General features: G+C 42.8%; 1 long non-coding RNA gene across 1 annotated transcript in view; it reads left to right on the top strand.

Moving 5' to 3' along the window:
* The window catches only part of LOC112074973 (uncharacterized), a 17,836-nt gene extending 13,173 nt beyond the window's left edge, over positions 1-4,663 (top strand). The window contains exon 2 of the long non-coding RNA XR_002894885.2: positions 1,944-4,663. This is a non-coding gene — a long non-coding RNA (uncharacterized lncRNA). The remainder of the gene's footprint in view (positions 1-1,943) is intronic.
* The last annotated feature ends 416 nt before the right edge of the window (positions 4,664-5,079 follow it).

The raw sequence follows: 5,079 nt of genomic DNA, 5'->3' as shown, positions 1-5,079 counted from the left end.
GACAGTACTCGCATGTCAACAAGGATAACACACTGAAACATCCAGACCTTCAGACGCCCACCAATGTTGATGCTAAGCTACATTCCACAGGCCAATATTCACTGGAATATATTGACTGCACATCTCTGACTGCACATCTCTGACTGCACATCTCTGGGTAGAAGAGGAGAGCTGAGCCCTTATTGCCATGCTGGACAGTCTCTCTGCTGCTTTGACTGATGGCTTCCAGCCTGGTTGGGAACTAGTATTACATGGACACCTGGTTGGTTTCCTATAGCTCCTGCGTTTCGTGTTTAGACTCCTGTGGCTCATACAACAGTATTACAGCCATCTACCCATATTACAGTGACTGCAACAACACTCAAGGACTATTTCAGGATTTCTTTATTAAGATTAAAAGTATAGGCTTTTGTGTCAAAGGCTGTTTTAGCAGTATTGTAGTTTGATACTGGAGTCAGGCTAGAGAGGTAATGTTTTTTGCTTGATTTTTATAACCTAATGCATCCTGAATTAAATGACATATACCTCACACCATTTACTTGGTGTTAGGTAGGCCTAATGCATCCTGAATTAAATGACATATACCCCACACCATTTACTGGATGTTAGGTAGACCTAATCTATCCTGAATTAAATGACATATACCCCACACCATTTACTGGATGTTAGGTAGACCTAATGCATCCTGAATTAAATGACATATACCCCACACCATTTACTGGATGGAAAGAGCTGCCCAGTTATTCATTCGACTACTATAACCTCATGAACAGATGAAACCTCATCTTCAAACAGAAACTTTTCAGGAAATAAAAAAAAGGAACATATTTTCCTATTAACGAGCATGCAATTCTAGAGCTTCAGAACCTATTTTGAATACATTTTCTTGGTCCTAGAGTCATGAAATGTTCCAGGTACATTGAGTGGAGTTACTGCATTTAATAAATGTTAAAAAAAACAACGGACAAAAATGGAGTTACGAGGTTTTAATCAGACATTATGATACAAATACTTATACTATGGCTTTTCATACATGGCATGCAAGGTCAACTCCACATTTCCCCAAAACGCTCTAAATCACATCCCAAAACGCTCACTAAACTCACATCCCAAAACGCTCTAAAGCACATCCCCAAAACGCTCTAAATCACATCCCAAAACAGTCTACTTCCCAGACTAGTTATTATTTTCCTAAACCCCAGAATGTAATGACATTAGTATATTTACATAATGTTGTGTAAGTCCTCTCTCTTCTCCCAGCAGGCAGGACAGGCCTCTCCTCAGCCTGTCTCTCTCTCTCTTACCGTGTCCTAATGTAGGCCACTAAATGTGCTGATATATTACTGCAGACTGGGAAAATGTATTCTCAAAGCAAGAATGAAAATGCTTTATTTTTGGAGTGCTTGAGCCGCTCATGTGTAAAACACTCTGTTGACCTCGGCAGTGTTACTGTTTAACCAAGCACTGCTCTGATGCTAGTCCTGGACTATACCCCCCCCCCCCCCCCCCACACACACACACTACCTTATTGTTGTTTCTGAAATACCAGCCAAATGGGGATGCATTTGTGTATAAGACGCAAGGGGAAATATGTCTGTTGAGTTTGTATTCTATGATGTATGCAACATTACAAAGTCACTCTGGCCAGACAACCACCGTGTTTTAGCCAAGAATAACACACTCTGAGCAATTCAGGTTCCCACAAACAGCCAATACATTAACATAGTTTAAACTTTAGCTTAGCACGGTTTGAGAGATGCTATCGTAACCTACTGAACCTACTGGGGTGTTGCTGAACGCTTGAATAAATGGACTTATTTTATTTAGAAAATATTTCCCATTTGAAGATGTGCTGCTTCTTCCATCTGATCAGATTTTAATGTGAGCCTCTCTCTCTCCCTCCCCCCCTCTCTCTTTCTCTCTCTCTCTTTCTTTCCACGCAGGAGCACCAGGGTCCCCTCGCCACCCCTCCACCCCCGCCCTTGGCCCCCATGCCCCTCACCCTCTAACCCCCTCCTCCAGAGGTAAGGGCCTCAGTGTGTGTTCTCTCCCCTCCTCTACCCACCCCAGCAGCGGACACACAACACAAGCGTCTCCCCGGCTTCCGCTTCCTCCGCGCTGCTGCACCACTGCTGGAGTATTCACGCTCCAGGCTGTTTTCTTTGAGAGACTATAAAAATATGCAAATGGCTATTGTTAAGAGCGAAAAGTAGAGGGTATTTTTCTCCCCGTACGCCGCTTGTGTTCCTGGTGAGTATAATGTGCAGAGAGGGCTGAGGGGTTTCCTTCAGTCTTTAGTCTCTCTCTCACACACACAGACTCACAAAGACAGAGCTGGAGATGACCAGGTACAGAGGCAGGATATTAGAAATATTCTCTCAGGAAGCCATTGTCTCTTTCCATTGTGGTCATATTTGTAAGAGAATATGACCACATCTGTGTAAGAGAGAGAGAGAGAGAAAGAGAAAGAGAGAGAGAAAGAGGGAGAGAGAGAGAGATAGAGAGAGAGAGAGAGAGAGAGAGAGGTATTAGGATGAAATCCAAGCTACACCACGGGTAGTAGCAGCTAGGAAGTCAGGCCTTTATATAAAGTCCCTGAGCAGAGAGAGAGAGAGAGTGAGTGAGATAGAGAGAGAGAGAGAAGAGAGAGTGAGTGAGATAGAGAGTGTGAGAGAAGAGAGAGGGAAAGTTAGTAAGGAGCCACATTTGTAAAGCCCTCACGGTCTCAAGCAGGAAGACTTTTTGAAGTGATTATGGAGACAGTTCAGATCAAAGGATTTGACAAGTCTGAGTGCTCGCCAAATAGGAGCCGGGCTAATCACGCTGAAGCCCTCCGTACAAGACACCACTGGTCCCTCCAGCTGCTTTGCAAATGTAACGTGACACTCAGGGATAAACAGATTATCAGGGGACATAAGAGAAAAAAAATCCTCTCAGACTAGTAGAAGTGAAATAGTTTATTTAATGAACTTGGAGACTACCAATGTACTGTATATGGTGGTGTGTAATAATAAATCATTTTCTGTAAAGTCGTATTGACCTAATTTACATATTTTTATACTAGTTCTATGTTACATGAAGGAAGGGTAGTTGTTATGTAGGATGATATTTAGCTTTTTCCCCCAAAAAATTGTATAATCCATAGGCCTAATCTTCCAAACMCCTCCAGACATTTGAAACGTCAGCTCAGGGACATTCTCAAAGTGTCTTTCCTGCAGTCATTCTCTTTCAATGTTGTCATAATGTGATATCATAAATATAGAGTAAATTCATATGAACAATTTCCCTTTATTTCCCTCTTACTTTCACAAAAATATTTTATTTGATTCTATTTTCAGTTGTATCTTATGCTRCATTCTATCATGACCAAGATCATGTAGAAATCACATTTCAAAATAATTTACAATTGGCTGAGATATTTTGCACACAAAGTGTGTACCTGTAAATTAAATAATGCATATGTAAATATGTACCATGCAAACCCAATAGACAGAACAGCCAAACCCTATGTGTGTCTCTTGTGTCATGTCACTGGTGACCAGCCGTGTCATTCCCAAGTGATCCACTGAGTTCTCTGGGCCAGGGAGTGTCCAGCTGTCCAGTCCACTGAGTTCTCTGGGCCAGGGAGTGTCCAGCTGTCCAGCTGTCCAACCAGGGGCCCTCTCCTCTGAGTGACATCCATCACCAACAGAGCCCTGTGGTTCTGGACATCCTGGACTCTGGAGAGCCCTCGGACAAACGGACCATTCAGGAGGGACGGACAGATGGAACGGTGTCACGAACAGACACTGGACAATGAGGAGGTTGTTGTGTTGGCTAGCAGCACAGATGATCTGTTTTATCTCACAAGTCCAGCGCTTCAAGCKGAACATCCTGCACCCTTCGCCATGATCAAGCAAAGAGAGAGAGGGGAAAAGGAGGGAGGGACAGGGAGTGTGGTGAGGGGACAGAAAGAGGGGAGGTTCAGGGTCCATACTTCAACTCAACACAGTTGCTATAATTGATATGTTATTCAACTACATACCACTGCTGCCTGGACCGACTTACTGCTCTGCAACTACAGGCTACTACGTTGATCCACAACAACCATCATCCTCTCTTAACCACATTGATCATTACAGTTATCTGCTTTTTACATTTTTTATAGACTGCTCACCAGAACCTGGACGTCTGCCTCCAGAAAAACAATCCTGGGAGCACAACTCGTATTCATATATTATGTGGAATAAAGTAAAGAAGAAAATAAAGAACCTTCCTCCACACAACCGCCTATTCCTCAGTGCCACCCTGACCCCGCCCTATATGTCCAGTATGTCTATTTGATTGGTCACCRTGTAGGGCAGACTGCTATTGATTGGTCGGTCGTTAGGAGCGACTGGCAGAGCTGACACGGGTCGTAACATGACGTGGTCGTAACATCTGACCGCTCTTTAACCACCAGCCATCAACTGACCAATCCAGCCATTGACCCCAGTCATCCCAGCGGTGCCCTGGCAGCAGATCARTACTAGACTGCTGTGGAGGCTRGGACAGCTAATAACAGTAATGTGCCTGTTCAGTCTAGAGATGACTCTTTATTTTGACTGTTGAGGGGAAAACAGATACATCACATTGACATACTGTAAGTAATAATTGATCATTAATAAATGAGTAACAATTATGAGCTGGGTTGTTAGCTTATGATTATTTTCAACATTGTTCTGACCCGTCTCACTATAGTTAACGTATGCGAGCTGGTTTTTATAACATAACACTTTTTACCATGAGTTTACATGATATCTACCAGCTAGTCTACCATGATTCTACACATGAGTCTACCATGAGTTCTACCATGATTCTACCATGATTCTAACCATGATTTTCATACCCATGATCTACCATGATTCTACCATGAATCTACCATGATTCTACCATGATTTCTACCATGATCTACCATGATCTACCATATGTCTACATTATTCTACCTGATGTCTATCCATGATTCTACCACGATTCTACCATGATTCTACCACAATTTTCTCATGATTCTGAATGATATCTACCTGATTCTACCATGATCTACCAGATCCTACCATGATT

This window comes from Salvelinus sp. IW2-2015, unplaced genomic scaffold (assembly GCF_002910315.2).
Source record: "Salvelinus sp. IW2-2015 unplaced genomic scaffold, ASM291031v2 Un_scaffold2909, whole genome shotgun sequence".
In the NCBI taxonomy this organism is placed as follows: domain Eukaryota; kingdom Metazoa; phylum Chordata; class Actinopteri; order Salmoniformes; family Salmonidae; genus Salvelinus; species Salvelinus sp. IW2-2015.
Note: the sequence above shows the minus strand (reverse complement) of the source record. Positions and strands in the feature narration are given on the sequence as shown.